Source organism: Ipomoea nil, unplaced genomic scaffold (genome assembly GCF_001879475.1).
Source record: "Ipomoea nil cultivar Tokyo-kokei standard unplaced genomic scaffold, Asagao_1.1 scaffold0176, whole genome shotgun sequence".
Taxonomy (NCBI): Eukaryota; Viridiplantae; Streptophyta; class Magnoliopsida; order Solanales; family Convolvulaceae; genus Ipomoea; species Ipomoea nil.
The window spans coordinates 912998-922169 of record NW_017616604.1 but is presented as its reverse complement, the minus strand read 5'-3'; the positions used below and the strand labels follow the sequence as shown (position 1 = coordinate 922169).

The window sequence follows — 9172 nt, the reverse complement described above, 5'->3', positions numbered from 1 at the left end:
TTATTTTAAGCTACTAATAAGCTATAAGTTCTGTTTGGTAATGTTCCCAAAACAAGCTCCTAGCTTAAAATAAGAGCTTATTTTGGAACGCTACTTTAGGTAGCGTTTCAAAATAAGCTCCTAGCTTCCTAACTTTTTTTCCATCTTTACCCTTATTATTTTAAAGTAATGACATGTTTTAACCTTATGAATTAAAACCCTTTCTCTTCCCCTATCCCAACTTTCACGTCAATCCCTTCCTTAGTCTTGTTTCCTGCTAAACAATTATGTTGAAACTTTAGCTTATTATTATTATTATTATTACTAGCTAGTAGTTGCACCCGTGCGATGCACGGCCATATATATAAATAATAGAATATATAGTATTATATAAAAAACAAATAGGGTAGAGACAAATTTCCAATTTATTAGACATTATTGAAAACTTCTTTATATACGACATTTGTAGTCGTATTTTTAGATTTTACATTTTCATCACAGATAAGTATTTTAAACCCTTTGGATTACTAACTCTTGACGCTGCTTTATTATAATGATTGATGGTTCCCCAAAAAAACATCCAAAAATTAAAACAACCACACAAAGGTGGACAATTGTCTGCTGAAATATATCAAATATTAGGAACTTAGGAACCATTTAGTGAGCAGTCACAGCCTTGGCCTTCTTAAGCTTGTTGGAAGAAGAAAACTGGTCCAACAGGGATCTCTTCACAACAGAAGCTTCTGCAGTTTCACTCTCTGCCATTTGGGACTGCTGGACACTATTAGGGCTGTTCACTTCATTTTCCCCATTTGAAGCTTCCTATAAATAGAAAAAAATGATTAAAATTTAAAATCTCACATAAAGACTAAAAAATAGTGAAGTAAATAAAATTACCTGATCAGATTCCTCTTCCTCCTCTTCATCCTCATCAATCATTTTCGAGATTAAATCTTTTTCTTGTTTGTCCTTAATTTTGGAACAGTAAGTAGATATTAATATCTCATACCTTAAAATCCTAGTCACAGTATATGCTGGATTGGCTCCCTTCATTTGGCTCATTTTCAGTGATATCTTAAATATCATTGGCATTCCAATTAATGACTCCAATTCCTTTGGAATGTCAGAAACCTACAACAAAGTTTATTTTCCTTTTTTTAAGTGTAATATTTTTTAGGCTTAAAAATTTGATTGAAGGGTTTTGTTTTTTATTAACTGTTCAGTATATAGAAGTGCTTTTGTGTGGCATCTATGTTTGTTATCATACTCCATCAGACTTTTTTTTTGAAACATTCTATATTTTAATATTAGATAAATATAAGATTCCTGGTTTTAATATAAGATTGAACCTGTAAATAGTAAGTTTGAGTTTCAAAAGCTTTCTATAACATCCAAAATTGTCAGTTAGAAGCTTTTCGTGTTTGTTATCTTCTTTTAGTCCGTTTTAGCTCTTAAATATAAGTGTTTATAAATTTTTAGTTCTTTTAGACTGTTTTACCTCTTAACACAAATGTTTTTCTCACAACTTCTTAATGAAGAGTCGTTTGATTAATCATGGGGTAAAATGACTTATCTAAAGTATGAGATTCAAAAACTGCAACTTAACTTCTAATCTGTCAATTTTGATGAAAAGAAGAATGTTTTTCAAACAATGATGCATGCACCCCAAAAAAAGTTCATGAACTTAACAGAATAAAGTTACCAATGTCCAGTAGGATTAGAACGAAATGTCTAGTAAGGACTACCCACAGCAAAACATCACATAGATGGCTGGAAAGCATTCTTCTTTTCATCAAAATCGACGTACTGTTTCTGTATTTACTATTTACTATATAAAATCGAAAAAAACTATATTGCCTTGCACATGTGCAATTTACATTATTAATTATGCCTTTCATTCAACTATGCATTTTATTCAATTATATAACGTTCTTTTATTATATACAGGATGTGTGTCTTTGAAGTAATAGGATATTGGGTTAAAAAATGAGAGTTCGCTATGGTATCCAGAGCAACACAGGTAAATGTTACTCAGTAACTTATTCTAATGGAATTAAAAATCACCAACCTAAACCATGAACCCTAAACCCCGAAACATAAAAATCACCAACCTGCAAAAATTGTATAATATGAGAAAATTTCAATTTTGATCACATGACTATAGGGGTGTTGTTAATTTCAGCACCTGACTTTCAAAAGTGTCAATTTAGTACCTTGACTATGTAATATTTGTCAATTTTGGTCATTCCGGTTGAATTGACGGTCAAATTTGACTGGAAAAAATTAATCAAACATTTAGTCTATAATCTGAGGGGCAAAATTGTCTTTTGATCCTTTATAGACTAAATGTTGGATTAATTTTTTTTGGCCAAATTTGACCATCAATTTGGCCGGAGTGACCAAAATTGACAAAAATTACATAGTCAAGGTACTAAATTGACACTTTTAAAAGTCAGGTGTTGAAATTAACAATGCCCCTATAGTCATGTGACCAAAATTGAAATTTTCTCTGTATAATATTTAGCCAAAACAGAAACTTTTTTGTTAGGGTAAAATCAAGTATGCTTACCAAATTGTGAAATCCCTTATGCCTCTTCACGACTGTTTGTACTGCATTATCCATCTTGCTTGCTTGCAACTGAAAACTTTTTGTGATTCATGCTTGTAAATAAAATCTTATATATTTATATATACATACCACTTTCTGTCATATATTTTCATAGCAACAATATAGGTTAGTTGTGTGTATTTGCATTGAAAATTACAACTGCCTCACTGGTTTCCATCTGATGAAATAATCTTTGTATATGAAAATAACTAAACAAAAAGGCAAATGATGAATACTACCGTCTGATGCCTAAGCCATAAGCATGTAACTGTCAGTTACTATTTCACTTCTAAAACTCACAGCATTGTGCTAAGTGTGTGTATACAAAGATTTAACAAATGTGCAGGTGTTCTCAATTCTAAGCCTCACCTTAATCTTCAAGCAACTGTGTTGTTCCTCTTCAACAGCAATATGCATAGATGGCATGGTATCTTCGCACAGATTTTGGTTCTTCGTTTATAATTTGCGGGTGGTTCAAACCGGGGAGATGGTGAACTTGGGGGTGAATATTGATATGAAGGAGCTTTATATAGAGGCTGAAATTTGTTCTCCAATTTTGAATATTGTCTTGGAACTATGAATCTTGCTGGAAACGTTTGAAGACCCAAGACTACATTAAAGAGATTGTTTTTTCGAAGCATTTTATGTATGTGTATATCTGTATATATCTATATATATATACATATATATATATATATATATATATATATATATATATCTATATATCTATATATATATATATATATATATATATATATATATATATATATATATATATATATATATATATATATATATATATATATATATATATATATATAAATAAATGTAGATTATAGGTTAGTTTCTCAATGTAATTAGAAGTCTTTCATTATTAAAAGTGTAATTACATTGGTAATTGACAACCTTAGCCGGCAGTATCACATTGAAAAGCGTAAGGCAATGTGAACACAATTAATTAGACTGATTGTGTTATCTATCATTAAAACGACGCCGAATTCTTTAGGCGGGAAGATGTTTTAGGTAGAAACTTAGTGCTTTATTATAATGATAGATTATTATTATTATTATTATTATTATTATTATTATTGTTGTTGTTGTTGTTGTTGTTATTGCTATTGTTGTTGTTGTTGTTATTATTATTATTATTATTATTATTATTATTATTATTATTATTATTATTATTATTATTAATGTTATTTTAAAATTAGCAATATGACTTCAATCTCAAATTGAACAAGAGCCGTCAACGAAAATTTAAGTCACACCTCTAATATCTCAAATTCAAGTAGTAATACCTCCATCAAAGAAAATTTAAGTCACACCTCTATGGAGATGAGGAGATTCGCAACAATATTGCTACTTCATTATGGGATGCTAGATCATGATCATGCTAATAGTTTTATTTTAAAAAGTGTTTACTTTTTTTGGAAGACGAAATGTTAAATTTTAATATGTAAACAAATTAATTTAAATTTTATAAAGATGTCCTTTTTAGTCATTTTACATTTATCAGCTTATCAAAAAGCTAATTTTACCAAACACTTTCAATCATAACAGCTAGCTTAACAGCTCTTCAATTTTCAGCTCCGACCTTATAGCTTTTCAACTTTCAGCTCCTTTTCAGCTATCAGCTCCTAGCTTATAGCTTTTCAGCTAGGTTTGCCAAACAGAGCCTAAATTATTATTTAATTTAATAAAAGTAAAATAGAATACTAAATATGCCAATTTTGATTGGGATGGGGTTCGAACTTCGAACTTAAGACCTTTCTTATTGAAATCAATGAATAAGTTAACGGTGAACTAACAGAAATTAACGGAAAAGATAATATTCAACGGAAAAGTTAATGGATAATCATATTCATTAAGGATAAATTAGTAAATCTTAAGAAAAAATTAAAATCAGATCAATCTGAGCCATTCATTTGATTAAAAAACTTGACCGCAATTTTTTCTACCCATTATAGGCCTAACTCTCTTGGGCTCTTATTAGTATAGTATATATATATATATATATATATATATATATATATATATATATATATATATATATATATATATATATATATATATATATGTATATGTGTGTATATATATATGTATATATATGTATGTATGTGTGTATATATATATATATATATATATATATATATATATATATACACACATACATACATATATATACATATATATATACACACATATACATATATATATATATATATATATATATATATATATATATATATATATATATATATATATGTCGGGGGCGGGATGGGGAGGGAAGAGTACTCACTATCCCCGCCCCTGTCCCCAGCAGGGAATTCAAAATTGTCTCCATCCCGATCCCTTATTTTTTTCGCCATTCCCTCCCCCGTAGGGGTGAAGAATCGGATTCCATGTCTAATACGGATACAATTAACATTCCTACTAATCTTCTAGCTTTAAGTTATAAACCCAATAAAAAAAAACACGGAATTATTGATCATACAATTACCATATATCCTTAGGCTACCCTATGGTCAATATGTAATGTAACAATACAATGAGGTATATTTCACCATCTGTATAACCATTAATAATATATATTAACGTGATAGTATATGACGTATACAAGGGTGTATACGTTATTATATTCCAATGGACAAGGTGTGGAAAAAGATATAGTATACCATACATGTATAGTACGTAACTGGAATTAACATAATAGTTAATACTCGTTACCTACTATACATGTATGGCATATATATTCTTACTAATATATATATATATATATATATATATATATATATATATATATATATATATATGATATTGAAGTGTTATTCTATATATTTATCGTATTAATTTTACAGTTTTTATTTTTCTTGGATTTTAGTCAAGGATCTCTTCAAGTAAGAGTGTATACAATTTAACTTGAAAAAGATGTGTCAATTGATAGTACCCAGCACATCAGGACAGCCAAATTATGTATCAGACCTAGCAAATTGTTCATCAAGATAACCCAGAATAAGCATATGGTGGGAGAAGAATAAGCATATGGTGATAAACCCATTCATTGTAGTTATAGGATATACTATAATGTAGATTATGCCACTAATCATGCATGTGTTATAGCAAAAAATTATATGGGTCTTATGTTACATAATATGACCATAAAAATTAATTCAGCCACGATATCGGTGTATAATGAGTTATACCAATTCATGTACGGTGTGCACATTGACATATAGGTTACAATAAATTAAATATTCACATTGTGACTATGTTTGGCAAACTTAACTGAAAAGGTAGATAAAAGTTGAAAATCAATAAGTTTGAAGCTGAAAATTGAAGAGTTGTTAAGCTAGCTAATCATGCTTAAAAGTGTTTGGTAAAATTAACTTTTTTGATAAGCTAATAAATGTAAAAGACTAAAAAGGATATTTTCATAAAATTTAAGTTGTTTTGAATTTAAACTATTAGTATAATCATGATCTAGCATCCAATAATGAAATAGTAATATTATTGCGAATCTCCTTCATTTCAATAGAGGTCTCACTTAAATTTTCGTTAATGCATGGACGATTGGAGTTAGAACTTTAAGGAGTTGCTGGGCGGTGAAGAATTGCGGAAAATGATGAATAAAAATATAGGAGAAGAGAAAAGGCTAAAGGGTTTTAATTAGGATGGGTACATAAAGGATGTCATTTATTTAAAACAATAAGGATAAAGAGAAAAAAAATTAGGAAGCTACTAGCTTATTTTAAGCTAGTAACTTGTACAGAACTTATAACTTATTAATAGTTCAAAATGAGTTATAAACTCTTAAATAAACTTTGCCAAACAAAGCCACCGTGTTTGAGAATTCAACCTATCTTGAATTTTTCCTTGTCACCCGATTGAGCTCAAGTTGCATAGCAGAATACCATGGCAAACTAGTGGTGTAACCCTATTAGTATTGCACTATAATCCTAGTATTAATCTTTCATCTTTAAGGAACTCACATGAACCAGCTTATTTCCTATTATATTGGCTGGGTCCACCCTATTTAAATCATTATAGCCAATGATATCCATAGATTGGAAATGAATGGGTAATGTTACATTATAATCACAGTAACATATAGTTGCATAATAGAGTTATGGATATTTAAAACATTACCCATTACGGGGAGGCCATTCAATGCGCGTAATAGGACAATATTATATGATCGTAGATTGGTAGTTCACGATGGTACTATCAAATTATGTATTAATATTGAAATATGGCATGTCATATGAATACCGAACACGATTATAGTGTCATCACAATATCATATTGTAATCCATATACTATATGGTGAATTGTGGGTAGTGGATATAATGGATATCAATGGGTAATAATCCTGTTGATATATAATCCATATCCCCCACAATGTCTAATGGTGTCACAATCTTTCTATGTTACGTTTAGTTTTCGTTAATAATATTGCAAAAAAGGTAATATAATTTCATTTATATTGCTCTCTAATTCTTCATACATCATGCATCTATTGCTACATAACTTTTGTAGTAACCGAGAGTTCACCAATCTGTCCCATATATAGTTGACAAATCAAACTCCATCACATATAATATTTACGTAATTAAAATTATTTATTTCGGTAACTAATTAACTGGCACAATTTAGATGGTTGAATTGATAACCAAAGTCGGCACATTCATAGTTAATTTTAAGTTTAAAATAATTTTATTTATTAGTTAATTTGGTTCAAAAAATCAGTTGCTACCGATCGGCAAATTATTATATTGCATGGACCATGGTCCATACAATTGTGTAGACCATGAATATCAGATACATTTTTAATATACTAAGGATACATTATTTTTGTACTGAAGGTACATTGTTTTTGTATTGAAGGTACATTATATAAAATAATGTACCCTTAGTATATTAAAAATGTACTTTATGTACATAAATAATGTACCCTTAGTATATTAAAAATGTACTTTTTATTTATGGTTCACACCATTGTGTGGACCATGGTCCATGCAATAATGATTGTACCAAATCAACCTAATTAATAATAAATAATCAAATTATAATTTGACTCTATTAATTCAAAATTCATTTTTCAACTTAAGCACCATAAGCACAAAATCCATGCACCTTAAACACAAAACCTACTCACTTTAAGCACAAAAATCACACACCTTAAATTTGACCTAAATACAAAAATTATCAAATTGCCACCGTATTTTTTTTTAAATGGTAATCTTGGACGTTGATTTAAGCAAGATCAATGGCTCAAATTTAATCGCACAACCGCGCACCTGGATGCACCAACTGCATTCGAATATAATATATATATAGCCACACAAACACACACGGATTTATATTTGATGCATTGTCAGTGTATAAATGCTATACAACAACGGTGGAAGAGAATATGTCAAATCATTAAAAAGAAAAAGATAATATTAACTAGGTCTTTTCTTTCATAAATTATTATGTATTTTATTGTATTAGAGAACTCTTTATTTCTAATTGACAAAAACTATTTAATTTTTTAAAAATATTTATTACTTATTACCTGCCTAATTTTCAAAACATATTTATTACTTACATAATATTTAAACGGTTCATTCATATAACAAAAATATATATCATAAACATTATTTCTAGTACAATAAATGAATTGATTAGTATTCTCAATTAGAAGTATCACTGCTGAAAATCTTTGATTTTCCGACCACCTAAAAAAGTATTTAAAAAGTGATATTTTTTCCTTTTTTTGTTTCACCTGCTACCCGCGCGCCTTCATTGAATCTTGATTACCCCTCGTGCATACGCTAGCGTCCCAAATCCATCCATTCATCACGTCCAAAATGCTCTCAATTTGTTCCATTCCGCAACTTATCAGCTCGAAATTAAACCTCCAACATATATAGCAAAAATGAAGAAATAAGTAGTACGTGTGTTTATTTACTTTGAAATCATTCTAAAAAACTGCAATACAACATGCACATAAAAACCCCAGGATCGGAATTTACAATTATTAAGATTTGGGACTTTGGTGTTGCCCAAACAAACTGAACAAGTCTCAGAACCTTCTGAGCCTCAGATCCACCATATTCACACAGCTAGCGCTAGCTTGCAGTAAGCCTTCTCTGATCTTCTAGAATCTGGAAGCCAAAAAACTTGTTGCTCAATTCGAATTGTGATCTTAAAATTAGTGACTTCAATTCAATTTGGTCTTGCCCAGACAATAAACTTATATATTGAAGTGGACACATACAGAAGATATTTATACTAGATTGTAGTACCAGGAGGCCGGTCGAGCTTGTGTTGAAGTCTTAAAGCTAGATTAGAGTGGTGGTGTGTTGGTTGCATCTATCTCATATGATCTTCATCAACAGACAACCTCAGCTCCATCTGTTTCAAGGTAAAGATGATTGATTATATTGGCATCAGATCAGATGCTTTTAATAACCAATTCAAGGTAACACTTTTGAAACACAATCATATATATAGTATCTGTGAAAAACATCCTATATATATATATGCATGTGATACTACACTAAACTCCATTTATAGTATCTGTACAAAACATCCTATCCA

General features: G+C 29.6%; 1 long non-coding RNA gene across 1 annotated transcript; it reads left to right on the top strand.

Moving 5' to 3' along the window:
- Nucleotides 1-1921: 1921 nt before the first annotated feature.
- On the top strand, nt 1922-3230 carry LOC109176750. The gene is made up of 2 exons (XR_002053444.1): nt 1922-1999; nt 2934-3230. It is a non-coding gene; the product is annotated as an uncharacterized LOC109176750 (long non-coding RNA).
- Nucleotides 3231-9172: the final 5942 nt, after the last annotated feature.